We start from the raw sequence: 25,378 nt of genomic DNA on the forward strand, positions 1-25,378 counted from the left end.
TACCAGGCTGAGGTTTTTACCCTAGATGCACTTAACTAATTTCTTTTTAGGACTGTCACTTGCACCCCTTTGCACTTGACCCTCTTAATTCAGGTTGGAATGTCGTCATGATGCTTTCAAAGAAAATGAAACAATAATTTAAACGAAAATTTTCATTATGAATGGGAAGAACAGATGTTTCTGATGTTGCCAAAGGAGAAAATGTTCTTTGCCTTTTATACTCAAAAATATTAATGGTTATCCATAAAAGCAATTCGCAAAGGCATTACGTGATCAATCACGAAAATCACAGGAACTTCACGAGTATTATTATTATTATTATTATTATTATTATTATTATTATTATTATTATTATTTATGATTATTATTATTATTATTATTATTATTATTATTATTATTTTTATCATCGTCATCTTCATTGTCGGTTTTGTTGATGCCATTGTTATTATTTTTTTCTTTTATAGTTTTTATTCATCTTCTAATTTTTATTATTCTTCTTATTCTTTGTCACACTATTATTATTATTATTATTATTATTATTCTCTCCTGCTTTCCTTCTTTTCTCTTCTCCTTCTTTCTTCCTCTTCTTCTTCTTCAGCTTCTTCTTCTCCCCTCCTTGTTGCTGTTGCTGCTGTTGTTTTTGTTGGTTTGCTATTGTTTTTGTTGATTTTATTATTATTATTATTATTATTATTATTATTATTATTATTATCATCATCGTTATCTTCATTGTCGTTCTTGTTGATGCTCTTGTTATTATTTTTTTTCTTTTATACTTTTTATTCCTCTTCTAATTTTTATTATTCTTCTTATCATTTGTCACACTATTATTATTATTATTATTATTCTCTCCTGCTTTCCTTCTTCTCTCTTCTCCTTCTCCCCTCCTCCTTCTTTTTCTTCTTCTTCTTCTTCTTCTTCTTCGCTAAATAACCTATTAGTTGATACAGCATCGTTAAATAACCTCCTAAAAGAGAAAAGGCTAATATTTTCTTTAATTGTACGAATTAGACATTTTTTAATAACAATAAAATGTTCAGAGTTTTATGGATCTCGTGTTTTTTAATTTATTTTGAAATCCTGCCAAAAACACGTTCCGAGGTTAGAAATGAATGGTCTACAATTGGGGAAATGATTTGAATTTGTGTGGTAATATTAAATCTGTTAAGCACATGTTTCACTCCAAGTTACAAAAATTTTGAAGGCAAAAACTTAATACAAATAATAACCTACTGAAACATAAAAAACATATATCTAATCGACATGAATATCATACCCAAAGACAAAACTCTACTTTCCCACTGATTGAGCCTAAATATCATACAAGTGCAGCACTTAAACATGATGCTAGTTTCGGCCCAAGACTTTATAATAAAATTACAAATCATTTTCCAAATTTGAAATATTTTAAAATTGAACTTTTTAAAAAAGAAATTTATAAAATAATTCATGATACATATAATATTAACAAATGATGTATTTTTTTTTAATTTTACATTTCTGTCGACTATATTCATGTTTTTATTGAATGTCATTGATTTCTGTCTGATTGCCCATGTGTATTAAATGTGTTTTCTTTCTCTCTTTTTCTCTTTCCTTTTTCCCTTGTGTGTTAGTTGTCGGTCTGAATAAAGTTGATTAGTGTATTTAGTAAACTATTTTTGTAAATTTTATGTTATATTATTGGCTAAGACCACACCGTACACAAGCCTGGCTTTTACGGCAATGACTAGAAACATTTTTGTTGTATTCTTCTGAATTTGTACTCACTTTGCTTGCTTGCTTACTTACTTAGTTACTTATTGGCTTTTAAGGAACCCGGAGGTTCATTGCCGCCCTCACATAAGCCCGCCATTGGTCCCTATCCTGAGCAAGATTAATCCATTCTCTATCATCATATCCCACTTTCCTCAAATCCATTTTAATATTATCTTCCCATCTACGTCTCGGCCTCCCTAACGGTCTTTTTCCCTCCAGCCTCCCAACTAACACTCTATATGCATTTCTGGATTCGCCCATACGTGCTACATGCCCTGCCCATCTCAAACGTCTGGATTTTATGTTCCTAATTATGTCAGGTGAAGAATACAATGCGTGTAGTCCTGTGTTGTGTAACTTTCTCCATTCTCCTATAACTTCATCCCTCTTAGCCCCAAATATTTTCCTAAGCACCTTATTCTCAAACACCCTTAACTTATGTTCCTCTTTCAAAGTGAATGTCCAAGTTTCACAACCATAAAGAACAAGTGGTAATATAACAGTTTTATAAATTCTCAACCGAATAATAACAGGCATTTCCCCTATTTATTCTGTTTAATTTCCTCCCGAGTATCACAAGCTAAATAAAATAAAAAACTATCATAGCCAATCACTAAGCCTAGTCACAGTTACTTCAGTCGCAGAGTTGAGTCACGCCTTGATCGTCTGTAGATAGTGCTATCTACCACAGTTGTTGGAACTCAAATCACAGATTGAAATGAGTTCCGCCATTTACGAGTCAAAATTCGAGTAATGATTCTTTACAGTGTAAACGTTCTTATCTTGGCAAGATTTCGTCAGAGAAAAAGTTAATTTGTCTGTGAACCATGAAGATAATGAAACTTAGTTTGGCCATTGAAGACAAGTAGATCTGCAATTCAATTTTCCTGAAAAATACCTCAAAATTAATCATTGCAACTGAGAAAAACCACAGAGAAAGCAGGTGAGATGAGTGTCCTCTAAGACGGTACCAGTAGGCTAATTTTGGTGATTCTAATGAAAGATCCTTCGTACTTAATGAATCTCATCTCCAGATAATGAATGCAAATCCCCGGAAGTTGTGTTGTTGACAATGCAAAACTTCAGAAATTTTTATGCCAACTTCACAAAAGTTTTCAATTTATTGCCGTACCATATTGTTGATATCAAGTACTATGTCATGTGTTGCCTGGCTGTAGACAGACGATGAAGAACAAGAATATATTCCAATGCAGGAAACTAGTGAACAGGATATGAACATAGTCCCAGCAAGTCAACAAGACGGGCTAATAGGGAAGTATAGATGCCATAATCCATGGTATGATGTATCTTATGGAAGCATAATAATACTCTCCAAAAATGTTGGATAGGCCAATGTCACTCTGGCCTCTGCGATAGCGAGACTTAGTATTGATTGTGAAATAAAACAGGGCTATAAATTCAGAGTCAGGAACAAAGAAAGTACCAGCCTTAGGGAAAGAGACCGATTCTTCCTTGTGCGAGGTCGATTTCTCAGGTGGCATTGAAATCAGAGAGGAATCACTGAGCTTAACAGGCCTTCTGGTTGAAGATTATTCTGGATAGACTCTAATTTATTTCCTTAAGAAAAGCCGAGATTTTAGTTAAACAGAAATAATAGTCCAAGACATGGTCCTTCTGTTCTGTCCATGTCATTGGAAGGCCGAATGGCATAGAGGAGAAAGTGCCATTTAATCAACTTCTCAAATTTTGTGAACATACATTACAACACATATGAGGTGCGAAACTTCTATCCTCATCATCCAATTTAGAATAAAAATACAATTCGTATGCTTGCTTATTCAAAGAAGTAATATTTTCTCTTTGAGATTCATCACACACGTAACAAAGCACATTTGGAGAATTTGTCATTTAAAACAGTGCTATAAACCGCAACCCTGTTATAACATAACCTAACTGTTAAGTGCATATTGTTTACAACTTAATTAGCAAAAACGCTCATTTTTAAACTCACATTAAACGCGACTGCAAAAATGTTCTGCACTTCACCAAGATTATCCTTATACTGGCTGACACTTCCATTAACATTTATCTATGTTTACACTCTGGTATCTCCCTAATGGTCAACAGACCTTCCCATTAGGTCAGCAGATGTCGCCACTGGGTGTCCCTGATGAATAAATCCTTACACACCAAAGTCTTGCCCACATCGGACCCTGCTCTTCCTGCACAGACAGTGCAGGAAAAGGAGATAGTGTATTACAAAAAACCTAAGTGATGTGGGAAAAGGAATGTATTTTCACATTCGGCAGACATGAAATTATAACTATGTCATTGCTTTATGTTGTGGCACATTTCATGTTACCGGTATGCAGTCTACAGTAAAACCTATGATTTTAATATAAATAAATAAATAAATATATATATATATATATTTATTTATTTATTTATTTATTTATTTATTTACTTATTTAGTATAAGGGTATAGGATCAAGAAAATGACTATAATGTTCGATTTTGGGACACAAAATGGAGTGTGTTATTAATTTGTGACAGCGGAAGAAATGGCATAAAAGATTGCAGAAACAAAGGGGAAAGAAGCCTAGTTAGGTATGCAAATTGTAACTAATATAAAGCATTAAGTTCATGAAAATTTTTGTATAGATGGTACTGTACGTTTTCCACATGGTAAGACAAGTATTCAAGTCAAATAATTTAGCTTCCTTATTTTACATTTAGAAAGATAAAGTACTTACATGAGCTTCTAAGGAACATAGTTTCGAGACTTCATCACTTTGAGGAACAGAGTATTCCACAGTCACAGCATTTCCTATCCAATTATCACCAGTTTCCTGCATTGGAATACATTCTTGTCCTTCATCTTCTATCTACAGGCCAGACAACACATGACATGGTGCTTGATATCAACAATATGGTATCGGTATGGCACTAAATTGAAAACTCCACTTTATTCCTATTCAGAAACCAGTCATTAAGCAACAGAAATAAGTGTACCTATTTGCAAGTTCATAAAAACTAAGCACATTACTTTCAAGTAAAGCTATATAGGCTAAGACAAGTAATCATATATATTATTTTAATGTACCGAAGTACATATGATATTTCCATGCAGATATTCTGCGTCATCATACGATGAAAGAGTAATGGAATGGAGAAAAATTCATAACGAGTGCACCTCAGCACATGTATGGTACGTTCATAGACATTGCAGAGGGCGGCCACTAGAGGGAACACAAGAGTTGGAACTTAAAACTGAGACGATTCTGTCCGACGCCGGGATGGGTATCTGGTGTGGCTTAGTGGATAAAAGCATCAGCACATAGAGCTGAAAACCCGGGTTCAAATCCCTGTGCCAGAGAGAATTTTTCTCCATTCCATTACTCTTTCATCGTATAAGACAAGTAAGTTACGGTACTGGTACATAGGCTACCGTATGCATATGGTGATATAATTTGTAAAGTTTAGAGATGAGCATCTATAAGAGTGACTCAAAGTACATCAATTACATTCATTGAAAACAGCACCGAATTTACATAAAGAATCAAATTAGAAAACCCTCTTTAACTCATATTGTTAAAGCTGCTGCTGTTGCTGCTGCTATCATTATCACTAACTTACTGCTACCAATACATGTTGTTATATATTTATAAAATCTAGCACTACCGGTATTTAAGTTTAATGCAACTAAAATTTACAACTTATTACAGTATGTAAATAGGATGTACATCTAAAATATTTAAAAAATAGATATGGTACCGTACTAAAAAATATCAAGACAATAACTGACCATTTGTGTAACTTGTGTCTTGGTGGATACTGGACCATCTCCAGATGGTGTCACTATACAGCTTGTGTTATCCTTTGTTGCTTCTTCCGTCAATTGCCATAAATCCAGAACTGACTCCATTTTCGAAAGTGTGTTAAATTACTGCCTAAATATCAACGCAAAAAAAGATAATAATATATTATAAAAAATTATTCAAAACCTATTTTCAATTTTTTTAGTACTTTAAATTCAATTTCAACTCTCATAATTTGCTGAATTATAAAATGAAATACAGAATTAATTTTACAGTGTGTCATAAGAGCATAATTAATATTATCAGAATGTTAAACTGTCAAGTTCATAACTTCTGTTTCTTTAGTATAACTCTTCAGGAACTCTAAAATGTCATCTGGATCTATATAAATTAAATTTTCTTTTATGGTCAATTTCACATGATAATAAAGAAAACTATATATAAAGTGCTATTGGTAATCATTTCTTTAAATATACTCTTCTGAAAGTAAACCGAAAGACAAAATCGAACAATGGTCTCTAATTGTCCTCTGCCTAGCAGTACTGCTTAGAAGTCATAGTTGGACTTCTGCATGGAACTAGTTTTATGCTGCTTTCAAAAACACACATTCTCTGCTTACATCACAGAAAATTAAATACGTACCTAATATCTATGTCAAACAAGATTTCTCCGATGTGAGGCCAGAGTAGGTTCACAAACTCACTTCTTGTACAATCAAGTTATGCTCGCTTGCAATACGTCAACAAAGAAGAAAATTGTTACGGATATGGATGATTACAATTCTAAAGTGATCGACACCTGCAATAAAAAAAGTTTTCATTTTGCGGCAATACTGGTAAGTAAAGCTGCTGCCAAATGTTTTATTTAGCTATATTAAATGTACAAAGCTGAAATTGCAGCACACCATCATTTTAAGCACTGCAACCAACCAAACATATTTAACAGTAACACGTGTTTAAAACAATTAGGCCTACCAGAATGGGTTATGAATGGCTATTTTTAGGAATTTATGCAAAAGAATTTCTCTGCATTTACCTAAATCGTGCTATTTATAAATAAGCTCTGAAATCACATTTTTTAAGGGGGACTGAAGTGAAAATTGTGATTTTCCAAACTATACATGCTAGAAACCTAGTCTCTTGCACAGTTTATTTGACACTACAAGTAACTGTGGCAAGTTTCAACTCAATATCTCAAATGGTTTTTGAGATATAATTTCTTTTCTTTAAATTTTCCTATTTTTTTATTTTCCATTCTTTAGTATATCATGAATAAAATGTCCCATGGAATTTTTAATATTCTTTTTAGTGCTCGAGAAAAAAATTTGAAGACAACAAAATAAAAAAATTAAAAAAAAAAACTGGTCAACCTTTTTTTTTTTATAATGAAGTTCCATTGTCAGAGAAGATACACTTTGGATATGACAAAATTATGAAAATATTACAACCGAGAAAAAACATGTTTAAAATTTTGCATGATATATCAATAAGAAAAACCATTGAACTTTCAGAAGTACTCAGCTTAATATGACAGTCCATCCCACTTTTTTTGCAGTATTTTCAGCCCTTATCTTCGTCACATAAGCTACAATTACAGTATACTTATTTCACTATATTTAGGCTTATAGTCACACAAGGAATGTCTGACACAGCAAGTTCAGGAAGAATGGAAGCAGACATATATGATGTCATTGAAAGGAGAGACGCGTGGTCGCAAATAAGTCCATCAACACCATGCAAGCAACAATTAATGAAGACTGCTGACAATAGTGGAAGGGATAAGATGACGAGTCAGCTAGTGGCAGGAAGAGTAGATCCTAGAAAACAGGTCAAGAAGGTGGTTAAGGAGAAACAAGTAAGATGTCCGGAGTCGACAAGGAGGAGAAGTAAAGAAGATTTGGGTAGTTCATACTTGTGAGGGGAAGAAAGGAGGAAATAACGAACAGCAGAACTACAGTCTACGAAATTGATGCTTGGGGGGGGGAAGTGATAAAACAGTGGCAAAAGTCATAGAAACAATTAAGTGAGTGTTCAAGCAGTAGCCTAATAGTAACTATCAAAATAATCGAAGGGAAAATGTATGAACGAATAAGTGAATTGGTGTCCAGAGAAACAATAGACGATAAAGGAGGTGACTAGAGGAAATTGGAAGTGTTTGTTAATAGGAATTGGTTGAAAGAAACAGAAGACTGGCTAATTAAATGGAGAATACAAGAGAGTGAAAACAAATCAGTTCATGTTACATTCGGAACTAGAACTGAAAACTGTCCTCCTGTAACACTGTACAACAAAGAACTTCCTGAAGCAGACGATGTTAAATATTTAGGACTGCATTTAGATCGCCGCTTAACATGGCATAAACATATTGAAACTAAACATAAAGAATTAAATTTTAAAACATAAAAATCTATTGGTTATTGGGACCTAAATCAAAACTGTCATTAGAAAATAAATTTCTTGTTTATAAAGTCATACTAAAACCAATCTGGACATACGGCCTCCAACTGTGGGGAACTGCTAGCAACTCAAACATTGAAATACTGCAGAAGTATCAGTCCAAAACTTTACGTTCCATTGTCACTGCACCATGGTATGTACGTAATGATGTCATTCATTATAATCTAAACATCTCAATTGTAAAAGAAGAAATCTCTAAGTTCAGCAAAAAATACCTGCACCGATTAAATCAACATCCGAATCATCATGCATTAAATCTACTGGATAATAGTCAAACAATAAGAAGACTTAAAAGGACCAATGCTCTTGACCTTCCATTCATTTTTACTACAGCTATTTATAACATTATTATTTTTCTTTTGGAGTGTTGTCATGGGATAACATCTCCACTCATGTCATATTCTTTTATAATATTTATTAATTGTCTATTGTAGACAAATTGTAAATGTGGCATAATTGTTTAAAAAAAAATAGGGATTGGTAGTAAAATGTTACTAATATTGGAAATGTCGACTAAGTTTGCGTATAATAGAGAAATTGAAGTGATAGAAAGGGAGGAAGTAATTCAATGTAAGTTTACAAACGAAGGTTGAGTTGAGCATTGACTTACAAAATATAGTGCCTAACGAAAAATTTATTGGGGTGAAAGTGAACAATTAAACATGTAATTCAGTGACTAATGGAGAAATAGGGGCTAAGAGTGATTACAGAAGTGAAGAGAGATACGAGTGATTGTAAATTAGACATAAAAGTGAATGATTATGATTAAGTAGTGTTAGTAAAAGTTAGTTTAAAATTAGGGAAATTTTAGACACTAGAAAGTACTTCAATATAAGTAAACAATAAAAGTGATGAGGTGTTCACTAGATAGAAGGGAAAATTTTTAAGTTGAGAGGTTAGAGAGCAAATTGAGGGTATATATTGTAGTAATAGGGGTAGCAAAGGTAAAATAGGATGACTGCACAAGTCGATGAAAGTTTGTATGTGTTATTGTAATTGGAAGTGATGGGGAGCACGAATACAGAGATGTGGTGGCGACCCATTACTAAATAAGAGCTGTAGAAATAAATATATCATATTTAGGCTTACGTAAATATTTTGGTGTAAATAAAACACTAAACGAACGATTATAAACATACAACACAAACCAAATTGAATTTGTAAACAGCAACACACCACATGGGTTCTCATATGTAATGAATGCTTTCAATAACAAAGTGATACCAAATGTATTTATATAAGAACTTTGGAACAAGCTTACAAGCATGTAGGTATTTGATTTCTGCGTTCATAGGTTTTCATAGGACAGAAATACATCAGAGTCACAAGTAAAAATGCGTAAGATTAAGGGAGAAACGCACATTTCTTCAAATGGAAAATGTGTACCTGATAAGAAAAATTATGTAATTGAAAGTTGTTGCAGTCTGATGTGCTTCGAAAGAGTAAGTACATCTCGGCAGAGGGAAGATTTTTCAATATTTCTATAACACTAAAGAAAAAAGTGTGCAAGACAGTGAATTGGCCAAGTGCATGGAAATATCAGAACCGAAATACAAGCGTAAGCCAATGGTGAATTCTGGAAGGCGCCGACCACAGACCTGAAAATATTTTTTTTGGCACTTTATATTTTAGGAGAAAAATTCGCTCCAGCACCGGGGATCGAACCCGGGTCCTTGGTTCTATGTACCAAGCGCTCTGACCACTGAGCTACACCGAATTCAATCCACAGCACTGGATCGAATTCTTCTCCTCCGATGTTTCCCTTTGTGGCCTGACTCCAAGTTAGGCATATAATATATGTTGACGTGTATCCAATGTCAACTGACAAATTTATCAAAAGAGAATTACATAAAAACAATAAAAACAACGTTACTAGTACTGTCACGAAACCTGAAATATTTCATCAAAATTTTACTTCCAAAGAATTAAGTATAGCTATACAAAATTTAAAAACCAAGAAATCTTCTGGTCCCAACAACATTCAATCAGAATTTTTTAAACATCTGGGGGAAAAAACCAATCTGTACTTTTATCCATTTTCAATTTATCATGGAACACCTCAATTCCTGTAGCTTGGAAAAAGCAATCACTGTACCAATTCACAAAAAAGGGAAACCTGCTCATGATGTTAATAGTTATCTACCAATAGCAATATTAAGCATGATAGCAAAAACTATGGAGTCAATGATCCCCAACAGATTAACTTGGTACCGGTATTTAGAATCCCAAAATCTTTTATCACCAAGATAAGCAGGCTTTCGACAACTACACTCTACTAATGAACAAGTAATATGCCTCGGCCAAGAAATGAAAGACAGTTTTAACAAGAAAGAAGATATCTTGGCAATATTTATTGACTTTCAATTAGTATACGACTCTGTTTGGAGAAATAAATGATTACTAACACTCTAGAAATTATGTATCTTCAGCAATATGTTCAGATGGATATCAGAATTCCCTAGTCAAAGATTCATTGCTACTAAATTCAATAACTCACTTTCTAGTTACAGACAAACATATCGAGGTCTACCTCAGAGCGCTGTCCTCAGCACAACTTTCTTTAATATTTACATAAATGACTTACCCTCCCTATTAGAGGAATCAAACATGAAAACAGCACTATTTGCAGATGATATAGTTTTGTGGACTTCCGGATCTCACAGACATAGAGGAAAAATTCAAAATTCTGCTCTTAAAGCTTTAAATCAACTACATGATTGGAACACATCAAATTTTATGACACTCATTTTAAGCAAAAGTAACTACCAAATATTTTCACTTAATGAAAAAGAAAGAGAATTCAATATCCAATACAATAGCCAACACCTTCCTAGGACTTATGAATCCAAATATCTTGGAGTTATTTTCGACAGTAAGTTAACATGGAGCAACCATTTGAAATACATTTCTGAAAAAGCTCGTAAAATATTCTCCCTTCTGAAAAGACTAGGCCTAGCAGGAAATAAATGGAGATGCTCTAGGAATACTTTGAACACTACATACAAAATTGTTATACGCTATACAGCCAGTGCTGACATAATGCAGAGAGATTTTAATTACTTCACCTTTCATAAACGAAATACAACATGTTCAAAACTAAGCTCTCAGGCTCATTACTGGTGGAATCAAAACAACTCCAATAGATTCTATGAGATTCCTCACTAATATTAACAGCATCAAAATGACAATAGAAGAAAAAGCACTGATTCAATATGAAAAACTTATCAGATTACCAGAAAACAATTGGCATGCATACAGTCCTCTCTGTAGATTAAAAACTCAAAAAAGTTTCATATTCATAGTTCAAGAATTAAAACAGAAAATCAATATCCCGAATTTAAAAGAAAACTTACAAATTAAACCAAATCCTTTAACTCTATTACATATAGAGTATAATCTAAATTTAAGAGAAGAAATATTGAAATCAAAAGTAAACACTGAAATAATGAAACAGTTGTCTTTAGAGACAATTAATATTAGGTACTCTCCACAAAACTGGCTTCATTTATACACCGACGGATCCTTGATCTCCAGAGAACAAGGTCCCGTGCAGGTGTTACGTACCAGTACTGTCTCTTCTCACTTTATAGATCTCTTGGATATGGAACAAGTTTTTCTGGAGAAATCATTGCAATAAGTGAAAGTCTAAGGAATCCTCTACGCCACATCAATAAATTTAAGAATGTAGTTATATTGTCAGACTCCAAAGCAGCTATTCTACCAATACACACATCTCGAACTCAAACAGCAGAAATAACTAAAATGCTCTCTTAATTAATAACATTCAATAAAAGAATTGTATTCCAATGGATACCATCCCATTGTGGAATCCTGGGAAACGAGAATGCGGATGCTTTAGCAAAGAAGGGCAGCACTGCTACTTACAGACCTGTTACTAAATCTATGTATTACTCTGTGAAAAGATTTATTAAATCTACTTCAACAAACAAAATTTGATGACATAATCTCAAGGGAAAAAATGGAACTCTCTGCATCATAATCCACAGTTAATTCCCGATTTAACACGCAAATCGTCTGTAGCTGCATTTAGATGGCAACAGGCCATGATTGTTTGGCCAAACACCTGCATAGAATTGGAATATATCAGTCCCCTAACTGCCCATTGTGCAACTCAAACCAAGAAATGGATTCGGAACACCTCAAAATCTGTGCTTCAGTGGCTGACCATGACAATATCTTTGAAAAATATTTGAGTGCAAGAGGTCAAATGACTTTATTGTCAAACGCCTGACATTAGAAAACAACAACAACAACATTAGTGAAATGAAGACAAAAAGGAAATTCTATCATTATGTAACGAAATATATGGCAAATGCGAATGGCCTGAAGATTTTACGGAGACAGTGTTGCTGCCAATACTGAAGAAAAATAATGCCAAGAAATGTAACGAGTTCAGAACTATTTGCCTGATATTGCACTTGGCGAAGATTCTCTTGCAAATAATGAATCAACGTTTGTATTCTAAGATGGAAGTACAGTTGGAAGAAGAGCAGTTTGGCTTCAGGAAGGGAAAAGGTACGAGGGATACAATTAGACTGCTACGAACAATCGGCAAAAGATACCTAGAGAAGAATAAAGAAGTGTATATCATATTTGTGGACTTAGAAGAGGTGTTTGACAGAGTGGATTGGAAAAAACTGATGGACATACTCAAGAAAATAGGTATGGGTTGGAAAGACAGTAGGTTCTTCAGTAATCTTTATATGAAACGAGTCAAAGGATAGACGAAGATATGTCTTAAGGAAGTAAAATAGGGAGAGGAGTACGACAAGGATGCTCTTTATCACCTACCCTGTTCAACATATACTTAAAGGATTTGGTGAAGAGCTGTTTTCAGAACATGGGAGGGAAGACAGAAGAAGGAAGAAGAACAAAGTGCATAAAATTTGATGAAAATATGGCGTTGTTAGCAGAAGAAGAGACAATACTAAGAGATATGTTACTGGAGTTAAATGACAGCAGTGAGCAGTATGGATGAAGAAAAATGTAAACAAGACGAAGACCAAGGTTGTCGGAAGAAAAATAAAGACAATAAACTTGCGAATACTAAATGAGGCAGTAGAACAAGTGAATAGCTTCAAATACTTGGGATGTACTATAAGCAGTAACATGAGCTGCTGCCAAGAAGTCAAAAGGAGGATGGCAATGGCAAAAGAAGCTCTTAATAGAAAAAGGAGCATCTTCTGCAGACCTCTGGAAAAAGAATTAAGGAAGAGACTAGTGAAGTGTAGCATTGTATGGGCAGAAATATGGACATTACGACGAAGCGAAGAGAAGCGACTAGTAGCATTTGAAATGTGGATATGGAGAAGAATGGAGCGTGTGAATTGGACAGACAGAATAAGAAATGAAGCTGTGTTGAAAAGAGTGGGTGAAGAAAGAATGATGCTGAATCTGATCAGAAAGAGAAAAAGAAATTGGTTGGATCACTGTCTGAGAAGAAACTGCCTACTGAAGGATGCACTGGAAGGAATGGTGAACTGGAGAAGAGTTCGGGGCAGAAGAAGATATCAGATGATAGACGACATTAAGATATATGGATCATATGTGGAGACTAAAAGGAAGGCAGAAAATAGCAAAGATTGGAGAATGCTGGGTTTGCAGTGAAAGACCTGTCCTTGGCAGAACATATATGTATATATGTGTATGTATGTATGTATGTATGTATGTATGTATGTATGTATGTATGTATGTATAAATTTAAAAAACCAAAAACAGATGTGTGTGACTTTTGCATAATCTGTCAACAAAAGTTAACAACAAATTCTAAGGATCCTTGCAAAAAATAATGTGTACAATATAAGGAGAGAGCAAAGATTTATTTGGATATGAAGAACAAGTTCACTGAACAGGCAAATACAACACGTCTTGTTTTACAGTCTGATTACTCACAGAATCTTCCTCTGTTTAAGTTACACGTCACGAGGCAGTTCTGTAAGTGCTTGATGTGGCTCTACATGTTCAATGTCCACATCCATGACGATGGTTTTTTAGAAACTGATGCTAACGAGAATGCAAACAGTGTTGCATTGTTTCTGGCAGATTGTGTGGAGAAAACATTTATGAAGTTTAAAGGCTTGTTTTGTTCTCGGATGCCTGCAGAGGACAAAACAAAAGTATTACCATCGTAAAATTTTGTTCATGGTTTGCAAAATGATACAATGTAGATATCATACATGTTTTCCCCGTGTGTAGACATTCTTTTGGTCAATGTGACCGTAACTTTGGACTTTTGAAAACAAAAACTAGAAAAATAGCAACTGAATTCACAGTGAAGTCTTACTGGGAAGTAGTCGTCACTTGCAGATCCAATCCAAGACCGTTCAATCTAACTGTGGACCAGGGGCTACCAGGGGCTACCGGGGCTACCGGTGGTAGCCCAAGGAAATTACAAAAGAAAAAGTTTATAATATAACATAATGTAATAATTTTGTATTATTAGTTTTACCATAGTAATTAAAATTAAAGTAATTGTTAGATATATTTTATGTAATAATAGGGTCAGCGGTAGCCCAAACCTTTTAACCAGTATACGCCACTGCTGTGGACAGGAGGATAATAAAAGACTGGAATGAAGCACTGTCTCCTTTTTTCCTAGTCAAGCCTAGCACAAAAGGACGTGTGTTCAGCATACAGAAATATGTGCTACTAAAGTACCAACGAGCTGGTACATTGTTATGTTCTGCCACCTATGAACCAGCAAACTGTGTTCCATTCCGTGTCTGGAAGAGCAAATATGAGGAACATGTTGTAGAAGGCCTGAAGCCGAAGTCTGTTCAGCATGTGCCCTTGAATCCTCAAAAGGAAAGTGACGTTAGAGATTTGTTCCCGTTTTTGACCAAGATAGCCGAGAATGGTTTGAATGTCAAATTGAAGAAAGTCATTCACAATTGAATTTAAGCAGTCAAGTTGTTTCCTTTGTCTGTTTTATGTTCATTATTGTTCTTGCTTTAAGAATAAACAAACTTATGAAACTCAGAGATTCAGACGGAAATATTTTATGTTTTATAAAGAGATTTTTTACAATATTCAGATTCTGAGTTTTTTTGTATCAGGATTGTACAAAGTACAAATTAGTACAAAATAGAGATTTTCTTTTTCTGTTATATTCAGAGATTTTCTTTTGTGTAGGCCTACTTTCTGTCTACTCAGTATACCTGAAATAATGCAAAATTCCTTTAGAAATATATAATAAATGTCGTAAAATATATCTCTGTTTCAATTTCGTGTGAACTTTAAATCTGAAATCCACATTAAATCCCCTTAGCAAATCATTATACGGTATGGATAAAGAGCGTATAGACCGAAGTTTTATGTTGTACAAATATAAGGAAATTTAATAACAGAAATTGTCTAAATGCTACAAAACACTTATGCTCTCTAAGATTTCCAATTTAATGCATAATTTTGTTCATTGTCTGTGTAACATTTTATTTAGATATGTTTTAAAATCTTTGATTGCATGTATCTCAATTTTCCATATTGACGTACTTTACGCCCTTTTTCTGGCAAACCCCTCAGTTATTGTAAATATTAATGCTCAGGATCTCTTCTTTAAAATACAATAACAATCTCGAAAGATACATAATCCTATGTCTCCTAAATTGTACATTTAATCCGACAGTGCTATTTTGGTTCCATTTCAGGATTACTTTTTACCACTACAAAGTTTGCATAGCAATATTGATTTTATTGTAAGCATTTAAATTTGATTATAACATAACTTAATTAATTTGTTTATTAAATAACATGAAACAATTATTACATAAAATTAATATAAAATATAACTACTAGATCTACTACAGACACACTTTAAGTTTATATTGAAGAATTAATTTTTTTACTAAGTTCCACATAGTTGGCGTATTAATTAAATATCTCTGTCCTTATTTAATCAACTAACTTACTGTTCTGATTTTTACTCGTCTTGGACTTCTATAAAGCATTGAAATTTTTAGATGGTAAAAGGTCAAAAGGCAGTGGCGTAGCACGAAATTTTGAGCAAGGGAAGCTAACTCAAGTTGTCTTTCATGTGCATATGAGAAAATGTGTTACAAAAATATAGACTTAAAATAAATAGTAGTCAATGTCAAGTCAGCAGTCCGAAGATTGATTGGAACCTCATAAGTAACACCAATAAAGCATCACCTCAAATGGTACATAGTAAAATATGATTTCAGGGTTTACACGGTTTACACAGTTGTCTCTAACAAATAGACACGTATACGTATAACATTAGCTCACTCCCTGTCATACTTAGAGAAACCACAATATTAACGGTCAATAGATACAGTATTAGTATGCGTATGCGTCTGTCTTTTGGTTGTGTCCCTCATTGACAGCAAGGGAGTCGGTCATTTGTTTATTAAATCACACTTTTGTTCGTAAGTCAGTCTTAATAATGGAATTGTCCTAAAAAATTCAAGTAAATTGGTGTCAGGAACTGTTATTTCACTCATTATTTATTATATCAGCCACAATGCACACTAACACTTCAATTAAACACAACTCACGAAAAGGGATAACTCGGAAACCAAATTCTTTTCAATTTCAAAGCTAGCTTCTTGAATGCCTTGCGACCAAGGTAGTTTAGTTAGAAAGGAATGGAAAAATCTGCGGGATGGGTTACACAAAAGAATGAGTGAAAGAAACCAGTCTGCTTGTAATTCAGTGTAGGAGATTGGAAGCTGGTGTGTGCAGGCTTCTTGTTTACTGCTGTATCACAAATCATCCTGAGCTGCCGCATCACAATATTTAACGCATAAATATTAATTCTATTGAAATTAATAAATAATTTTGTTCGTAAACTGCAGGTTAACTATGAAATTATTATTAACTGGGGAAGCTGAGCTATTTAGCTAACATTGACGCTATGCCACTGTCAAAAGGATTCTCCAGAAAGAAGACAGGATGCATTAAAGGCAAGCTATTACAGGGAAATGCTACAGCAGGCACTAGATGATATAAACACTGGAAAACATGGTCAAGGAGAAGCTGCACGCTTGTATTCCATCGCAAGACAAATATTAGTGAATAAATCGAAAAATAAATACAGAAATAATTTTGGAAGACCAAATATGTTTTCACCGAGAATGTTGGTACTCTGTGCTATGATGACTTTGTAATAGACTCACATAAATGACCACTGTTCCATGGTAAGGCTACAGTCAATGACACTGAACTGCATGGTCCGATCCCCAGATACAAAGTCAGTTATAAGATCAAGAAGGGAAGGCACTGGCTGTGGCCTGACCAGTTTGAAGTAATAAAGAAAGTTAATAAGTTGGTAAATAAAAGGGGCACTATGAACTGATTATGTTAAGACTGTGAAGAATTTGATTAGCGAATTAAAAATAACTTAAATAATTGATTAAATGGCGATCTTACTCGTGTTAATTGTGTAAGCATGTGCGGCTTACCGCTGTTTCGGTGTTTCTTCGAAGGATGGTGTGAAGAAATACCGAAACAGCTGTAAGCCGCACGAGTAAGATCGCCATTTAGTCAATTATTTATATTCAAGTGTTAAAAGTAGTGTACAAAAGATTCAACATAAAAATAACTTGTATCGACCATATATGTAGGTAATAAACACATAAAAATTGTGTTTATATTTTCTGTTGTAGTCTAGTATGTTTTATTGTTACATTTAAGTTTTCAATAAACGTTTCTGTGACATCATACTTATTTACCGGCTTTTAAGGAACCCGGAGGTTCATTGCCGCCCTCACATAAGCCCGCCATTGGTCCCTATCCTGAGCAAGATTAATCCATTCTCTATCATCATATCCCACCTCCCTCAAATCAATTTTAATATTATCCTCCCATATACGTCTCGGCCTACCTAAAGGTCTTTTTCCCTCCGGCCTCCCAACTAACACTCTATATGCATTTCTGGATTCGCCCATACGTGCTACATGCCCTGCCCATCTCTTAATGCATTTAATGTTCCTAATTATGTTAGGTGAAGAATACAATGCGTGCAGTTCTGTGTTGTGTAACTTTCTCCATTCTCCTGTAACTTCATCCCTCTTAGCCCCATATATTTTCCTAAGCACCTTATTCTCAAACACCCTTAATCTCTGTTCTTCTCTCAAAGTGAGAGTCCAAGTTTCACAACCATACAGAACAACCGGTAATATAATTGTTTTATAAATTCTAATTTTCAGATTTTTCGACAGCAAACTGGATGATAAAAGTTTCTCAATTTTGTGACATCATATGAAATAAAATTTCATGTATTTTCTTATTGTATAATATATTTTTCACTCTCCTGAAAATCGAAATTGAAATTTGTGATGAAACTTTATCCTTTAATTTTATTTATCATAATGAAATATAATAATAATAATAATAATAATAATAATAATAATAATAATAATAATAATAAACTCGGTAGCAAATTTGAACATGAATAAAAACAGTGCCTTCAAACACCAACAAGCTTTCAAGCTTGATGTATTGAGTCAGCTGACTGTGTGTGTGATTTATGCTAATTGAGTACCAGAAAGTTCCTCTGACTTCTTTCTTGCTAATGTTACATAGAGTGATCAGAGAAAGTAGAGTAGTGAATGCTTAATAACTTCGTCTTTTGATCTCAATTTTCATCACGAAATTAGGCTACTCCCATTACAAATTTTGCTAAAATATCACACATTTATTAACCTATAATCATCACTGTCCATAATATTATTAAACGAATCACAACAATGACTCAAATAGCCAATTGAAAGTCTGGATACTATCTTCCAGCATCCTACAGTTTTATCATCTCAGTAAATAAATTACTGCAGTAAAAGAGGGATTACGAGGGTTACCAGTTACCATGCTCATAACTTAAGTCGTTGTTTCTGTTATCAATCTTCTGCAAATATTGTTTTGTGAAGCACTAATAAATTACGAAATCGGTAAGGTATTGAAGGTTAAAGCATAAACATGTACTTCAGAACAAATAAACATCTTCATGCGCATCGTAAGAAAGTGTGAAGCTGCACATCTACATGGTTCAATTTCCCATGCATGTACACATGCAATCTATGAAGAATATTGAAAGAATCAAGTTTAAAACGCACGTTGAATTAAGATGCATGAATATTTTGTATCTACATGGTGTGCCGTTTTGTACGTCATCTTCACTACGTATATTAATTAATATTAAATATCAATCTTGCATGCAGTGGCGGCTCGTGGTCATTTTTGTTGGTGGGGCCAGATATTTCACAAAGTTTGCGGTATATTACATTAAATAATGCACCAAGATTTTTTATTGCATTTTAGTTAATTGTTTCTCCTTAAAAATTAGTTCAGCACAATACAACTAAAACTACCAACTACATAATAATGCAAATTCAATATTAAACTCATCAATTTGCAGAATTATTCATAAACAAGATGTGCTCATCTGTCATTCTGGCTGGCAAAAGTGCTATTCGAAGGGTTTTGTCCACTTCAGAGAATGAATCTTCAAAGGGGTAATACATAAAAAAACTAAACACATCATACACAAAGAAAATCTCTTTATTAAATTATCATTTCGATAGATTATTGATAGTTCATTAAGAAATTTTTCTTCCGAAATTAAGACTTTTTTTTTTCGAAAATATTAGCCAGGTTGGTGGAGAACTTATCTCTGTATGAAGCAAATTCCTTTGAATCAAGTACATTAAAGCTGCCAAATATATGTGACTGCTGGAAACGTCCATTCAATTGGTTGATAATGATATCGCATACGTCTTTGACATCTGCCGACAGGTTTACTTGTCTACTGAGTTTCAGCTTTTTCTTGGAGGAAACGAACATCCTTCTTCATCATCGACATTTATTTCATATCTGTTAGTGTTCTCTCTTTTTTTCCATTACAGCTGACAGTGGCATATGTCTCTCAGAATATTAGTGTTTATGTTAAAAAATTATTTCTTGCGAGTTTATATTGTATCTGTATTCTGTATATAAAATAATATAATTAATATGTTCTGAATTTGTGAGATACAATTTCTCAAGTCATGATTAAAAAAAACTGGGTATTATATATACGCACGCATACAGCGATCAAGCGGTAAAAAAATCTTCCAATGTAAATTAAAATATATGTAGCCTATAGGCTATATTAATTCTTTGGAACGACCGATAAAGAGATAAATTTTGGCTCGATGACACCACAACGGGTTCAGACTGGAAGCAAGGGAATTCCCTTTCATCGTCAGCTGTCTCTGAAATTTAAGTGAAAGCATACATAGACAAGAAGTTACGTGAAATGTATGTCAGCACAGCATAGATCAACGTACAGATCTTATAATTAGTATATTTCTGCTTCTATGCAACGTCACATTTGCGGTGGGGAGGAAGGAAGACGGCAGAAAGGTTGTAATGATTTTTAACACGCTGACTCTCACGACTAAGATAAGCCATTTGGAATTTAACAGTCACTGACCAGCAGAAATAAAATATAAGATCTGTAGAACATTGAGTTAATATTAAGTGGGCTGAAGATGATTTTTGTTTTGCTGAACTTCAAGGCAATGCTGGAGGTGTGCTGCAGACAAGGAAGATTAGACGAGAGCTGTAGGAGAAGCCAGGGTCCTTCATGGACTGTAGCGCCAGGAGAATGGAGAATGAAAATCAAAGCAATGCTAACTCATTTAAAGTTTGTGTGACTGTAGCCTGTATATATTTTCGTTTAGTTTTATTTTATTTATAGTTTAATTTTTCTATTATTTTATTTGTATTTCTGGTGATGTGGAAGAGAAGGTCTGACGGCCTTAACTACGCCAAAATAAATAAATAAAAAATAAACACACATATACATACATACATACATACATACATACATACATACATACATACATACATACAAATTTAAAAACATTTGAATGTATGGCACGTGATGAAATGTTTTCTTTCGCTGCCTGACCTACAGTTGTTTCAAATATTGAGTTAATCCTTTTCAGGCATTCGGCTAAGAAGTTCATTACTTCATGTAAATACACTATGTAAAGATTTCATCTTTATGGACGAGGAAATCTCAGTAAAGACAATTCGTTTTGGTTGTCTATAGGTGAGTTTCTGAGATTTCCAAAAAGTCTAACAACCAATATAATTAAAAAAAAGGATAACCCAGGCAACGCCGGGTGCTTTCAGCTAGTCAAGTCATAAAAGAAACTTGTTATTTTTAACAAGTTTTTTTAGGCCAAAAGATTCTCTCATCGTCATATCATCCCATTAATTTGAGTCATCTCTCTCTTCAATCTTTCGATGCACTTCAATGGGTCGTAAGAATAAAGTTGAGCATATCCTTTTACTCTACTATTTTGAAGGATATGCTTCAGATTTTAGTAATAAAATCCAGAGCACAACCTTCTGCTCTTGATGACGCAATAGAAAAAAAGCACTTACTTCACAGGAAGAAGCATTTGCTTGGAGAGCAACCTTTTGCTTCAAAATTAGAAAAAATGTATGAATAAAGTGAAGCATATCCTTCGATTCAGAAGCATATCCTTCTAAAAAGTGAAGTCTGGTCAGGAGCAGACTCATCTCTGTGGTTTACTGATGTGGTTGAATTACCAGTCGCATTACGTCGTGAAAAAACAGTACAAATTACGTTGATGTGCTGTTAGGGAGCAGTATAATAGTTTATATACACTTAATGAAGAAAATATCACATGGATTTTTCGGGCTACTCCCATTTCCCTGTAACATTCCATTTCATCTATATCTGCAATAGTAAAAATAGGTTAGAGTGAATTCTTGGGAGTAGTACGGGTTTCCGATGCTGACATAGGGCTTGGGGCTCCAGGCCGCTGGGGTTTATCGTTGCGAAGTGGGACCTGGCTGTATCTGGGGCTGAGATAGGATGGCCAATCTGTCAGTGTCAGATTCACGAATGCCACTCAGGCCACCTGTCAGATTTGGATAATCAGAGTATACAGGGAGCACAATGGCCCAAAACGTGCTCAAGTGTACTAATCCGTCTCGGGTCCAGCCCTCGTAAAGCCAGTCAGCCAGCCATCCTTGGAAATGAAGATAATTTTTTTTTTTTGCAGTTCATGTTCGATCGGAGATTCCAATCAGATATTGCAGAAGAGATGGGTATACATCGGACCACTATGAGTAAAACTGTTATTAATGTATTCAAATATAACGGAAAAAGCGAACAAATGGCTCAAGTTCTCATCATCATTACAAGATATAACTGTTGCAAAACCTGAATAGTTATAGAAATTAAATTTTTCGAGTGTAATCTGTGTATGAGACTGCACTCGTGTGCATTGCTAAACATACACAGCATGGTGATATGGTGATAAAATTATGAGTATGTTGCAAGCTACATGCAAAGCAAAAGAATGCTTTACTAGTGTTGCAGTTAGTTGGCCGGGTCCGTTCTTGACTGTAATATATGGAAAAATTCATCAGTTCGTGATGTGTTCAGTGGATTTAAAAATACTGTCCTACTGGGTGACGGCTTCGAACCATGGCTCATGGTATCATATCGAAATCGGATTTTTAAATAAAGAGACAGTTACTTACTGCATAATACTGTAGAACGTTTCTTTGGCCAACTAAGAAGCAAGTTTCCCATTCTACAATACGCCTGTACAATTGCTGCCTCAAACGTCCCAACAATCATATTGTTTGTTGCTTTGTGTTTCACAATGTAAGCTAGCGAAGTACCTATATGATCATAATTATGACTTTATAGACAATATATAGGATTTAAATGAAGATGAAAATGAACTTAAATATTATTATAGTCACAATCATGCCATGGTATGAAAGAAAAATTTTTCACAACCTCGAGCGGGAATCAAACCTGCGACGCTCGAGGTTGTGAAATTTTTCTTTCATACCATGGCATGATTGTGACTATAATAATATTTAAATTCATTAATATGTCACATCAACAGATGTGTATACGTCACCAAACATCGTAAGATTGAAGATGAAAATACTGAAGAGCAAGAGGAACCTTCCACTGGAAGGACTTCAAATATATTCATGTCACTGCATTGGTATAATCTTATTACTCGTATTTTATTGATGCACGCAGATTAACGTAGAAATTTTAATTAACTATCACTATTTCTTATAGTAGGCACAATTATAATATTTAATAATGCTATTATGGGCACTTCAAAGACGCATGTTAAGAGGAATTTATTAGTATGCCGAATTTTCTTACAATAATTTTTATCATTTTCTGAAACTTGTCACTTGTCACTTTTTTCTAATATTCCAGGATGTGTAGCTAAAAATATAACAAAGCTACCACTGTCTGAATCGGAAGATCCAGTTTTAACCACGTAGGCTCCTTATTTAGTTGCAATTAACATGTAAAGTAAAAGTAAATCCATGGCTTTACAGCCCTGAAGGCCCAAGACCGACCAGCTAGCCGCTGTCCTCACGTTCACATGCCGAAGTAGAGGTGGACGATCATCCAACCAGAAAGGAGGTATCGTGTGGTTAGCACTATGATTCCCCCAGCTGTTATAGCTGGTTTGCGAAACCGGGTTTTCGTATCTCCCCAAATGCATCACGATGCTGGGTGGGCACCGGTCCCATACACTGGCCGAAATTTCATGAGAAAATTTCTTCCCTCATGAGGACTCGAACCAGCACGTATTCCGTAATGAATGCCTTAGACCACGACGCCACGGCGTGGGACTGTAATTGAAATGAGTGTGGTTTATTAGCATCAGAAGGAAACTTGCTATGTCATTGGGAGGCCTACCATTGCTGCTTATCGCGTTTCTTTATGAAACCGAACACCCGCACTGAGCTGACAAAGAGTGCCGACAAATACACAGTATTGCAACATGAAACGACACAACAACATTCTTGAGCACATGCTTCTGTCTTAGAAGCATAAGGTAGAGGTTATTCTTACAATTCGAAGCATATGCTTATACTTCAACCTCTTGCTTCGGAGCACATCCTTATACTTCAACCTCTTGCTTCAAAGGAAATCCTTCAGTTTTATTCATATGGCCCAATAGCTCTGCTTTATTTTCCTTAGTGAAGGATATAACCACAGTCTAGTATATACAGTCGTGAAGCTTGAGTTGTTGAGGGTACTAGAAACAATAAGTAGACTGTGCAAGTACTGTTTCGCATTGTCTATGATGAAGCGATAGTAGCGATCATAGTGGTTAGCAACTATCTATGGATGCATATTTACTACGTATTGAGCTTCGTGACTGTATATACTAGACTGTGATATAACTCGAGTCTGAAAGTTCCATCATGTTGCTCAAATGGTTGCTATGCGCTTATTGCACACAGATCGCAGTAGGTCATTGTTTAGTTGAAGTGAAGAAAAATGTTGTGAACCCAGTTAATATTTGCAAAAACCAATTTCACTGATTTAATCCATTTTGAAAATGCACTTTTTATAACCGAATTGAGTTCGTGGGGGTAGCAGTGAACAAATTTCGAATGCGGAAATGTTTCCTGCACCAAAGTCTGGACCTTACTCTAGTTTCCACTCATCAACTGCACCACCATCATATGCTTCAGCTAAGAGTTTATTTTCTAAATTGAAAAGTCATGTAGACTTTGTTTTAGAACCTCACTCAGACGTTAGCCGTGAGATTGTTTACCTCACTCAAAGAAAGAAATCTTTCCACAGGTTTGCAACCATCTATGTAGGCCTATCTCTAAATAATAAAAAATTGGCTTTTGCAGGTTATGTCTGTTGTTTCGTCAGCCAGCACACCAACAAAAATAGTGTGTGCCTACTCTTTTAAAGATACCAAGTCTAGCAAATTTCCTCGACTTGCAGATTCCTGATTTTCGTTATGACCCCTCAGTGATAATTCGTGAGTATGCAAAATACTAAAGAATCAATTACTCTTCCTAATCTATGCTTGTTTTTTGACCTGTTTGTTGTGTTTTTGGATTGAAATTGTAACCGCGGAATCAATTTGTGCTGCGATATTTACTGTCCCAAATAGTTTAAACGTACAAGCATTTGCACTTTCTTCATGTTTTTTGATGCGCTCACTTAAAATGTCCTAGATCTTTGCAACCTGTCGACGTCCACAGTCCCTCGCCACCAAACAATGGACAATAGAAACAAAGTAAACTTTATTTTTCGTCACTTACAGTTAGCCAGGACTTCTTTGTACTGTAAACCACAGAAAGTTCTCCTTTTCTTTCCTTCCACCTGTGTAAAACTGAAGTCATTAGGTTGATGTGTGCCTAGTCGTTTAACTTCAAATTTATCTTTTAATTTTAACGAAGAAAACGATGTTTTTAATGGGTTTGTTCATGTTTACACACTTCGCTCGTATGCACTATTCAAAGTTCACACGAACATTTCTAGAATTGATCCACTCCTTAGCGGCACTGCGACTCACACAACATCAGATAACT

At 34.6% G+C, this 25,378-nt stretch overlaps 1 protein-coding gene across 1 annotated transcript in view; it reads right to left on the reverse strand.

Annotated features, from left to right (window-relative positions):
* Positions 1-6,204: 6,204 nt before the first annotated feature.
* LOC138701422 (PC-esterase domain-containing protein 1A-like) overlaps positions 6,205-25,378 on the reverse strand; it is a 166,834-nt gene continuing 147,660 nt past the window's right edge. Inside the window, exons 9-10 of the transcript XR_011332551.1 lie at positions 13,907-14,110; positions 6,205-6,335 (exon numbers count right to left, since the gene is read on the reverse strand). The gene's annotated coding sequence lies outside the window, so the exon portion shown is untranslated. The remainder of the gene's footprint in view (positions 6,336-13,906; positions 14,111-25,378) is intronic.

Source organism: Periplaneta americana, chromosome 6 (assembly GCF_040183065.1).
Source record: "Periplaneta americana isolate PAMFEO1 chromosome 6, P.americana_PAMFEO1_priV1, whole genome shotgun sequence".
Classification (NCBI taxonomy): Eukaryota; Metazoa; Arthropoda; class Insecta; order Blattodea; family Blattidae; genus Periplaneta; species Periplaneta americana.